The sequence below is a fragment of the Chinchilla lanigera genome, unplaced genomic scaffold (genome assembly GCF_000276665.1).
Source record: "Chinchilla lanigera isolate Chin_1 unplaced genomic scaffold, ChiLan1.0 scaffold00041, whole genome shotgun sequence".
Classification (NCBI taxonomy): Eukaryota; Metazoa; Chordata; class Mammalia; order Rodentia; family Chinchillidae; genus Chinchilla; species Chinchilla lanigera.
In genome coordinates, this window is record NW_004955442.1 from 4110639 (window position 1) to 4123357 (window position 12719).

A 12719-nucleotide genomic window follows, 5' to 3' on the forward strand; every position below is an offset into this window, starting at 1 on the left:
TATGGTTTCCTGCAGGACTTCGTGCCCCCGGTGCTACGCCAGACAATAAAGCAATAAGCTGCTACTTAGTATTGACACATGCCAAGGTGTCTCCAGGTGTGAGTGGTCTATTCTAACCTAATGGCTCTAGCGAGTAACTAAGTGGGAGAAGATTCCCTACTGCATCAACCGGACCCCACAGATGTCATCCAAGATAACTTGGATGTCTGATGACCTTGTTTGGGTTGATCAGTGGCCCTTCACTCAGGAGAAGATTACAGCAGCTCATACACTGGTTAATGAACAGATGATGGCAGGGCACCTAGAGCACTCCAATAGCCCTTGGAATACCCCAATGTTTGTAATAAAAAAAAAAGCTGGAAAATGGAGATTGCTCCAAGATTGGCGGGCAGTCAATCGCACCATGGAACCTCTGGGAGCACTACAAGCAGGATTGCCCAATCCTGTAGCTATTCTTCTACATTTTTCTCTTACAGTGGTTGATTTAAAGGACTGTTTTTTTTTTTCTTCTATCCCTCTCTACCCTCAAAATAAACGTTTTGCTTTTAGTTTACCCTCTATTAATAACCAGGTCCCTATGCGCCGCTTCCAATGGTGTTGTCTGCCACAGGGAATGGCAGATAGTCCAAGCCTGTGCCGAGAGTTTGTGGCTGCAGCCATTTTGTCAGTACTCAGGACTTAAGTCCCCTCTTTGACATTCTCAAGGGAGACCCGGCCCCCACTTCTCAAAGAACACTTACACCAGAGGCTAAAACTGCCTTAGGTAAAGTTAATCTGGCTCTTTCTAATGCTCAGCTTTCTAGAGTTGACCCATCTCTGCCAGTGCTTTTAATTATTTTCCCAACTCAGTCTATGCCCACAGGGATCCTGTGGCAGTCTCAGGGTCCTTTACAATGGCTACATATGCCACATGCTCCACATAAAACTATTACTCCCTTTTAACTGATCACACGTGGAAGAACACATGCTATGCAGCTTTTGGGTCACAAAGTACAAACTATCATTTTTCCTTTTTCTTCAGTTCAGCAATTTTCATCCTCTTGGCAATCTGCATTGGCTAATTTCCCTGGTGTTACCTCTCACTGAGAGGAACGCCGCTATTGACAGATTGCTGGGTGCTGTCACTGTCACTCCCTCAGAGGCCATTCAGCAGGCTTCTGCTTCTCACGCCACCTTTCATCAAAATGCTTCTGCCTTACGCAACCAGGTCCATTTGACCCGAGAACAGGCCCAAGACATTGTTAAACAATGCTCTTCATGTATAATACACCTTCTCTCACCTTGCTTGGGAGTCAATCCCCGAGGGTGACACCCCAATCACCTTTGGCAGATGGATGTCACTCGCATTCCTGAATTTGGTTCTTTAGGTTGGGTCCATGTTTCAGTGGACACTTTCTCAGGACTTATTTTTGCTGCTGCTCGCCCTGGTGAGGCAGCTAAACACGTCATTGCTCACTGCTTGGATGCCTTTAGTGCCCTTGGCTGCCCACGGACACTTAAGACTGACAGTGGCCCAGCAGTTACAAGTGCTGCTTTCCAAACGTTTTATAAAACTTTTCCTATTTCCCTTATCACAGGAATTCCTTATAACCCTCAAGGTCAAGGAATTGTTGAACGTGCTCACCGTACGATCAAAATTCAATTACAAAAACAAAAGGGGGAATCTTTCCCGACAAAATTCACACCTCATGATAAACTTCACTTGGCTATATGTACTATTAACTTTCTAAATTCTAGAAAAGATGAAAGTACAGCAGCAGAAAGACAATTCCATCAGGTAAAAGAAAAATGGTTAGGAAGGGTCCTTTGGAGGGATCTCCATACTGAACAAAGGAAGGGACCCAGTCCACTATTTACCTGGGGTAGAGGGTGTGCTTGTGTATTTCCAGAGAATGCTGAGAGACCTATTTGGGTACCAGAGCATGCTGTCCAGCTATATCATGAACCCAGCTCTGGAGAAAAATTGTTTCTACCTTTCAGGAAGCTGATGTACAGTCCTGTGACAGTGATGCCTCAGAGACTGTGTCATAGCTGATAGACAACAATGAGGCTAGATTCGACCTGGGGCCTATTGAAGAAATTCACAATATGGAAATCTAAGATCTAAATAGGTAATAAAGTATATAGGGATATAGAGCTGAAAGTTACCAGTATTCTTAAGAGAATAAAATACAAAATATACATATTCAGTATAGATGAAAGAATCTATTCCTTGCAAAGATTTTCTAAGCGATTTCTGCTAATTGACAACAAAATCTGACTAGTCTATTTAAATTATAAATTCCTAAAATTGTGATAGAGTTACTATAATTCAGTTTGGTCAAAAATATATTTGAGTATACTGATTTTGTAAAGATGTTTGTTTGTTCTGTGTACTGGTTTGCGTGTTTGTCTGTCATTCTGTGAACAGCTGTTCTCCTTTATTTTGCGCTCAATAATGTTTCTTTTATCATTTGTTCATAATATGAATGGGTTATATGTTTAAAAGCATACTTTCACCTGAGTTACCAGGTGGTTTAAATGACATCAAAATTAGGATATTTAACCACATTCCTTAGGATGAGGAGAAATTATTTGGGTAGGACTCCAGTTGGTGAATAGAGAAGTGGCCAACCTTTATTCACTAATAAGGAGCCCCCAGTGATCTCCATAGCCTCTTGAAAGACACCCAAATAATTAGGTCATTTGGTCAAAAGAAAGTTTTTCAGTAAAAATTACGGTAAGGTTGTCTCATTAAGGATGCTTTTGGTACAAGACTAAATTTTAACAAAGGTTTTCACTTGTGTATGGTAATTCATAAGTGTTAATCTCATGGTGTGTTTAGTGTATTCATGATTCTGGATCTATAGGCCCTCCAAAATGTAAAATAAAGATTGTTTATTGTGATAAGACTTTCTTTCAGATTCAGACCTCTGCCTTTAACAAAAACTTGTGATGTATATCTCATGAAAGGACAACAAATTAGATAAAAGCTTCTTATGTATTAGATAGAGATAATTGGTTAAAAGGGTCATGTTATATGAAAATGAAAATTTGAATACATTACAAAATGTTATCATGATTGCTGTGTAGCTATGTTATGTACAGTTTTGATTCCTAAATTTTTGGGTAAAAATATGTAGCTGTTGATTGTTAACATTCTATTAGGATTTGAGTATTAGGATATCTATGGTTGTTAAAAAAATAATGCCTCCATTTGTATATTCTAAGGTGTTTCCTATTCAAATCAGATTGTAATATTAAGCTTACTCCCTCCCTTACAATGTTCATAACATTAATCTTCTCTGCTGGACGTTTAACAACTGAAATTTGGAGACTAAAAATTAGATAAGTTGGGCTAAGAGGACAGCCAATATTTTGGCCATGCCTTCTGAGGTCAGTGAAGACTAAGGATATAAGAGAACTGCTGTGACATCCTGTAACTCGGTTGAGTCCCGGATTTTCTGGTCAAAATTATGCGACTAAAGAGGAAAGTGATTCTATGATATACAGTGTGCCTAAGGAGAGTCACCAGGAGAGGAAAAAAAAAAAAAAGAGTCTCTCAAGCTTTCACAGAAAGCAACTTGGTCAAGCAATGGCCGTGATTCATCCAGAGGGCTGACACTGACAGAAGATTAAGAGATGCTGTACTTGGTCCCATGATGATTCTAGAGGAGACTTAACTGACCTTGATAGATAACAAAAGGCTAAATTGTTATTTACACAGACCTCACCTTAACTTGGTCTTAAACATTCAGCAGAAAAGTGTAACCACCAGATGTAGAGAAGCAATGCCACAGTAATAAGTTAGCTATAAAAGGTTCAAGTCACCAACAATTTCTGACAGTTGACAGGTCTGATAACTGACCACTATTACGGACTTTGGATTATATTCTTCAAGCATAGCTTTGCCAGCTTCAACTGAACACCCATCACTTCTGCAACTAAACAGAAAAGGGAGAGATGTGGGGAGCCGCTGAAGCTGGAAAATAATTACACGTGCAGGATGAAGCCAGCCTGAGAACACGGGAGCTCCTCAAAGTAAACAAGCCCCTCGGAGTAAACAAGCCTTTGTAACTTGTTAACTGGTGGCTGCGCAGCGACACAAAAATTAATCAACCTCTCCAGGGTATAAATAAACACTCTACTGTTTTGGGGCAGTCCTCTTGCTCATCAGGCAAGAGGTAACTCCACCTGACCCCAGCTCTTGTTTCTTGTCTTTATTTTTCTCATACTCACTGCCGTTTCTCTCCAGGGTACAAAGAGAGACCAACAAGGTTCCCTACATTTTGGCATGAAATTGAAAGGATGGCTTCTAATCTAAGTCTCAGTAGAGTCCTCATTTCCATCTGAAACTTTATCAGCATCATTTTTACTTGTCTAAGTTTCTATCAACATTTTGGTTTTTGAGCTCCCATCAAAATCATCTATTAAGCTCCACTTACACAATTTTAGGCTTTGTCTAGCCTGTTCCTCCAAACTTTATCAAAACTCCTTACATCAACCAATTTTGAATGCCCCTCTATGTTGTCAGGTATAGAATTATACCTGACACTTCTCAGTATCAATTGTCTGTATTAGTCAGCTTTCCATTACTATAATGAAATGCCTCAGATAGGCAGCTTGTAAAGAGAAAAGGTTTGTTTTGGATCACAGTCTTGGAGGTTTTATCCATGAATGGTTGGCCCTTTTGCTTTGGGCCTGTAGCAAGGCAGCACACTATGGCACAAGTGTGTGTCAGAGTAATCTGATCCCCTCAAAAGGGAGAGAGCAGAAAGAGAATGAAGAATGGTCCAGGAACCCACTGTCCCCTTAAGGACATATTTTTAATGACATAAAGGCTTCCCACACTGCTGTGCCTCTTAAAGTTTCCACCAGCTCCCACCATTGCCTCCTTGGGATCAAGCCTTTAACACATGGGCTGTTAGAAGAAATTCAATGCACAAATGGTAACATTCCACTCCCAGATTTGCTGGAAGACAACTGGCCTTAGAATGAAAGCTTCATGGAGCAGAAGTAAAGTCTACAGGCCTGTGAGAGAGAAAGGGGAACTCATACATTGGTATCCTGGAGAAGTGGAGTCACCTCATTACATTATTTCATCGCTGGGTTCAGTTTGTAGAAACACAGAACTGGTGGCCATTGTATCACCTGGCAAAGAGTTTCGACTTCTTCCAAAGTACAATGTCATTAAAGTACCTTAAAGAGAGCAACAAACCCAGTCAGCAGTATATTTTTGAATGATCACTTTGGATGCTAGGTGGTGAGGAATGCTTTTTTAAAAAGTCTTTCTTCTTAGAACTTAATGACTAGATAGAAGAGACAGGGTTAAATCAAAGGGGCCACTGAAATATGGCAGCCAGGATTTTAGTTTGGTAAATTCGGGACTATGGTTACAACTCTTTCTGAGAAGAGTGGCTTTGGAGGTTGGAGCACTGAGTTTCACTGTAGTCCCGTTCACTTAGTTGTCTATGTAAAGTCAAGATTAATATATGTTTAATAATAAGTTGGGCATTTGAATTTGGAATCAGGGAGAAGTCAAGGTTGTAAATGTAGTTAGGGAACCAAGCATGGTGGTGCATGCCTATACTCCCAGCACTTGGGAGGCTGAGGCAGGAGGACTGCCAGGAGTGCAAGGCCACCCTAGGCTAAATAGTGAGTTCAAGTCCAGCATGAACTACAGAGTAAGACCCTGTCTCAAAAAAGAACCCAAAACAAAAAATAAATAAATGTAGTTATGAAATTATCCACATAGGGAATGACTGAGATAGACAAAGAAGTACACATGGAATGAGAGGAACTATTGGACAAAGTTGAATCCTTAGAGCACAATAATCCCAGGAACAATATGAAGAAAGAGGAATTAGAAAAATTCAGGTTCAATATCAGGAAGATGGTAGAGGGAAATTCAAGGATAATTGATTAATGCTGGCAAAAACAGTCATGAGTAAGAACTGCAAATGGGGCCAGGGATCTAGCTCAGTGGCATTAGCATAAGTGCTTGTCTAGCAAGTCTGAGGTCATGAGTTCGACACCGGTACAAAAAAAAAAAGAAAAGAACTGCAAATGATCCATGGTATTTAGTGGCTAAACAGTTAAGGATGGTTCTCCTCCATCTGCCTTCCCTTCACTCAGAAAAATGCCCAATTAAATACTTGAAGGCAGAAAACTGACAGTTGTTGGTTTGTCAGAGAAAGATTGAAAGCATTAGAAATAATGTAGACAATATAGTCTGTTCTGGATGAACATCAGTGGGAAGGGGCTGTGAAAAATACTTCTCCTGCCTGGCAGCCTGGCCCCTCAGCCACCTGTACACCCCCTTGTTTCTTGGCTTTATGAGGAACAGAAGTGAGCCCACCACTAGGCCATGCATCGTGATTGGCCTAGGTCTGTCTTCTTCCTTCTCTTCGATCAAATCAGTTTTACTTTGCCCTTTCTGTCCTCCATTCCTCAGTGAAAGTATGTTTGTTGCTCAGTATTTATGTTCTAATCCTCTCTTCCACCTCTAAGGGAAGATTACAACTTTCTTTTCCCTTGAGCTTGGTCCTGTAGCTGGAATGTTAATGAAACATTAGCGTGTGTGATGCAAACATAACTAATATGCCCACCTGCATGGACTTGATCTGTGACATGTCTGTTATGCTCTACATCAAGAGTATATCGGTAAGGGGCTGGGGATTTAGCTCAGCGGCAAAAGCGCCTGCTTGGCAAGCCCAAGGTCGTGAGTTCGGTTCCTGGTACCGGAGAAAAACCAAAAAAAAAAAAAAAAAAGAGTATATTGGTAGAAGACAACTAGTCTTAGAGTGAAAGCTTCATGGAGCACAGGTAAACACTGCAGGCCTGGGAGAGAGAAATAAATGTGTGTTGGTGTCGTAAGTCCCTGAGGGGGGAGGGTTGTTTGTTATGCAACATCACTGTTGCAACACAGAATATAACTGATAAGCCCTTACTCTTCTCATTTCACCAAAAGAGAAGACTCTTCCAAATACCTGACAGGCAACTATATCCAGATGAGATTTAACAGTACTAACAATGTGTACTTTCATTGAATTCAATTATACTTTCATCTCCTTGTGGCACATAAAACTTATTTTCAAATTAAACGTAGAGATGCTGAGTTTCATTTTGATTAATCCAAATTTCTTTTTTAAAAAATTATTGTGGGGAAGACTAGGGGTATGGCTCAGAGGTAGAGCACCTATCTAGCAGATGTGAAGCCCTGAGTTCCATTCCCAGCACCACACCAAGAAAAAGGGGAGGGGGGAGCAGTACAAAATTAATTGAGTTAACAAGGGGAGAGGGCACAATGTACGGTTAGCAAAATATACAAAGGTGAGGCATGGATGACTAAAGTTTGAGAAACACTAGAGTAGGAACAGATCAAGGTCACCTCAAAAAAAGGAAGCAGAAACCAAGAGAAATACACAAGGACAAGCCACAGGTGTTCATCTTACCTGAAGCAGGTAGCATGGATGGGTCAGAGTTGAAGGCTGTGAGTCTGAGTGCTAGTTCTCTTGCTATAAAGAATACACTGCCTGCTGAGGCCTCAGTTTCCTCATCTGGGTAATGCGAAGGATTCTCCATAACCACAGGGATGTGGTGGAGGTCCATACAGATCATGCCTATGGATGAATCTAGTAGGACACAAGTCAAAAAAAAAAAAAAAAAAAAGGAAAGGGTAGACGACAGGGGAATGCAGCCACCCCAGTCTTCAAGGACAGTCAGCCTGGGCACTATGAGCAAATTATGTAGAGTAGGAGCAGAAATAACCCCTTGCTTCTTTTTAGTTATCCTTTTTCAGTCCATCAGTAGAGTCTCACTGTGCAAAGGAGACATGAAAGGGGAAGTGTGGGCAGAGAAGCAGGGTGATTAGGAGAGCAGAGTGGATCACAGAAATTCGGATCCATCTGGAACAAACCCAAAGGCCAATAGCTAGCTACACCAGGAGGATATCTCTGAAAAGTAACCATTACCTGAAGAAGTTCAATACTAACAATAAAGCTACCCACCACGAGCAATTTACAAGCCTCAGCACAAAAAAAAAAAAAAAAAAAGAAAAAGAAAAAAACAGAAGCAAAATGCTCCCCGAAGCTCCCACCTCTCCCAAAGCAAATCCAGAGGGCATTGAAGAGGAAGAAATCAAAAGCCACACAGCCAAACTATGTGAAATGGTAGCAGTGGAGATAACAAAGCATATTAATAAGACACTTGGAAAATTCAAAGCAGATAATTGAAGAAATAATGACCCTAATAAATGATTAATGAGTCTAGAGAAGATACTAAGGGGAAGTAGAAAATATAAAAAGAACTTGAGGAGTTAAAGAAAGACATACAAATCATAAAGGTCCAACATAATAAAGAACTGGAGTCCATAAAACAGTTTACAACAGAAGTCCAGGAGATTAAAAATTCTACTGAAAGTATAAGCAGCATGAGGGAAGAGATCAGAGTTAGAAGATAGTGTGTGGTTGGTGATCAACTCATGAGAGATACCTTAAAATGGCATAAGAATCTGAAAAATCAATTCAGTAGCTGCTAGATGATGCACAGAAGACTAATCTAGGATTAATTGAATCAATGGAAAATCAGAAGATACCACAAAGGGTGTAAAAAACCTATTTACAGAAGGAAAAAGCAGAAAATCTTCCAAGCATGGAAAAACCATTTGAAATACAGATAAGTGAAGCATACAGAACCCCAAATAACCACGGTCAGAAAATAACTACACCAAGACTTATAATAGTCAAGATTCTAGAAATTCAACCAAAAAAGAGAATACTAAAAGCTGTTAGAGAAAAAAAAGAATCACCTATAAAGGAAATCCCATCAGAATTACAGCAATATCTCAACAATCTTAAAATCAAGGAGAGATTGGAGTGAACCATATAAAGCCCCAAAACAAAGCAGTGTCCAGCCCAAATTTATGTATTCCACAAAAATATGTTTCAAAATTGATAGAGAAATAAGATACTTCCATAACACTTAAAGTTATAAATCACCAGACCAGCACTCCAAAAACTTCTCAAGAACATCCCCAAAGGAGATAAGATAGCAATGTCCAAAAGCCCAATAGAATGAATCTACTAGGCAAGGTGAGTGGTTAAGTAGAAGGGAAAGAAAAAGTACTAAGAGCAGGAAAGTAATATAATGACAAGGGTAAGTCATATCAGTCAGAGCTATCAATGTGAATGGTGTCAATTCAATTCACAAAAAAAAAAAAAAAAAAAAACAGATAAGCATAATGGATCAAGAAACAAGATCCTACAATATATTGCATACAAAAAACACATTTATCACCAAAAGAATTTCACAGGCTGAAAGTCAAAGGATGAGAAACAATATTCCACACAACAGGAACCCAGAAAAAAGCTGGAGTAGTTACTATAGTTGCAGACAAAGTGGTGGATTTTGGCCCAACATTGATCAGATGAGACAAAGAAGGTCATTACATACTGGTTAAGGGAACAATTCAACAAGAAGAGATAACAATCATAAATATATATGCACTACCATTCTTCCCCTGACAGTACAGGCTGTGGTGGAGCTCTGGAGAAGTCTGCAGCAGGATTCCTTCTGCCTGTGCTGACAGTTGGGGAGAGGACACTAAACGGTTGTGGGGTCCCAAGGCGATGGGAGGCTGGAGAGAAAATGCTACAAAAAATGGCTCTCGCCGCAGACAGCTCACTTGATTTTTGACAACCTTTAGGCTGTAACTATTTGTTAGATCCTTCTTGCGTATCTCTGTCTTCCTCAAAAACCACTTCGAAGACACCACCATGTATTACAGCAGCCATTGATATATTCCTACTAATCTATCCATAACTCTGTAATGTTTGTATTGTTCCTATCCTATTTCATAAATGGATCCATGTTTATTATTATGTGTTTCCTACAACAACCATTGAGAATAGTTAATGATTATTCAATAGGTCACTCATGTATAGCTCTATTTATTTTCTTTAGAAGCCACTTTGAAGATACCAAAGTATAGTACAACAACTATTGATAATCTCCTACCTCTTTTGTCTGTAACTCACTATTATTTGTCTATTTGTTTTCCTGAGAAACTATCTTGCAGATAACAATATGTAAAACAATAACCATTGATAATTTCCTACTACTTCATCTGTAATTTGGTAAGCCCCCCCTATTATTATGTTATCTTTCTTTTACGCTTTTAAAATAAATAAATAAATAAATAAATAAAAATATATATGCACTAAACACCAGATCACCTAACTTCATAAAATTAGCACTAATGGATATGAAAAATCAGATAAGGACCAATACAGTTGTAAAGGGGAAACCTCATTACCCCCTGGCACAAATAGACAGATCAACTAGACAAAAAATCAACAAAGAAATATGAGTTTAACCAAACTTTTGAACAAATGGACTTAATAGATATCTACAGAGTATTCCACCCAACAACATAATACACAATTTTTAACAGCATATGAGACTTTCTCCAAAACAGACCACATATTAGCCCATAGAGCATGCTTAAGTAAATACAAAGAAATCAAAACTGTCCCATGCATATTATCAAATCATAGTGCACTGAAACTAGAAATCAATTACAAAAGACTCACAGAAACTATGCAAACACATCCAATTAAATTATACACTCTTGAATAATTGATGAGTCACAGAGTCAATTAAAGAAGAAATTAGGCAATTCCTACAATCAAATGATAATGCCAGTATGACATAATGGAACCTACAAAATAAAATGAAGGCAGTCCTAACAGGGAAGTTTATAGTGGTGAATTCCCACATCAGAAAAACAGAACAAGCTCAAATAAATAACCTAAGGATGAGCTTCATGTTTCTATAAAACAAGAACAATCCAAACCCAAAGGAAGGCAATTATAAAGAACAAAGCAGAAATTAATGCAACTGAGGCTTTAAAAAAACAAAGAATCAATAAATTGAAGAATTGGTTCTTTGAAAGACTAAACAAAGTAGACAAACCCTAGCCAACATTAACAAAAAAAGGAAAGACCCAAATTCATGCAATATGAAATGAAAAAAGAAAAATCACAATGGATCTGCAGAAATCCAGAAGATAATTAGTAACTACTTTGAGACACTGCACTATAAAAAAAGAGAAATTCAGAAGAAATAGACAATTTCCTGTATAGTTATGAGTTAGCAAAACAGAATCAAAAAGATATAAAAACCCTGAATGACCAATGTCAGTCAATGAAACTGAAGAAGAAATTTTTTAAAAAAACACTACCAACTATGAGAAGCCCAGATCCCAACAGATTCACTGCCAAATTCTACAAAAACTTTAAAGAATATCTAACGGCAATATTTCTCAAAATTTTATAAAGTCAGAAAAGAAGCAACACTCCCAAAGTCATTCCTAGAAGCAAGCATTACTCTGATACCAAAATCAGAAAAGGACCTAACCAAAAAAGAGAACCACAGGCCAATCTCTTTAACAAACATAGATGCAAAAATCCTCAGGAAGACCCTGGCAAACAGAATACAACACATCATCAAAAGATTATACACTATGACCAAGTAGGATTCATCCAAGGGATGCAGGGATGGTTAAAAATATGCAAATCAGCCAGGCATGGTGGCAAATGCCTGTAATCCTAGCACTCAGGAGGCTGAGGCAGGAGGATCATTGTGAGTTCAAGACCAGTCTGGGCTACAGAGTGAGCTCAAGGCCAGCCTGAACTGCATAGGGAGACCCTGTCTCACAAAGACAAAAAAATATGCAAATCCATAAATGTAGGGACAAAAAAAACATGATGATCTCAATAGACTCAGAGAAAGTATTTGACAAAATCTAACATCCATTCATGATTTTAAAAAGAAACTAAAGAAAATTGGAATAGAAGGTCCTTATTTCAATCTGATAAAAGCCACATGTGACACTAAATGGACAATAGCCAACATCATACTAAATGGACAAAAACTAAAAGCTTTCACTCTAAAATCATGAACACAACAAGGATACCCACTGTCACCACTGCTATTTAATATAGTTCTCCAAACATTAGCCAGAGCAGTTACACAAGAGAAAGAAATAAGTATAGGAAAGGAAGACATTAAATTATCTTTATTTCCTGCTGACACGATCCTCTATATAGAAGATCACAAAAACTCCACCAAAAAAAATCCTAGAATTGTAACTAAATTTGGTAGTGTAGCAGGATACAAAGTCAGCATTCAAAATTAAAAGCATTCCTGTACACAAATAATAAACTCACTGAAAGAGAAATTAAGAAAACAACACCTTTTACAATAGCATCAAGAAAAATGAAATACTTAGGAATTTCCTAACCAAGGTTAGGTTATGATGAAAACCACAGTATTCTGAAAAAGGATATCAAAAAGGAAAATGGAAAGATATCCCCTGCTCCTTAATAAACACAAGCAATATTGAGAAAATGGCCATACTTCCAAAACTATTATTCAGATGTAATGCAATCTCAATCAAAATTCTAATAGTATTCCTCACAGAATTAGAGGAAACAATCCTAAAATTCATATGGAACCCAAAGAGACCTAGAATAGCAAAAGCAGTTCTGGACAATAAGAGCAAGACAGGAGACATCACAATCCTGGACTTCAAGTTATATTGCAAAGCTACAGTGATTAAAAAAAAAAAAAAAAAAAAACCTGCATGGCATTAGGCAAAAAGCAGACTTGTGAATCAATGGAACAGACTAGAAGAAATAACTCCAGGCACAGTTGGCTACCTTGTATCTTGACAGAGG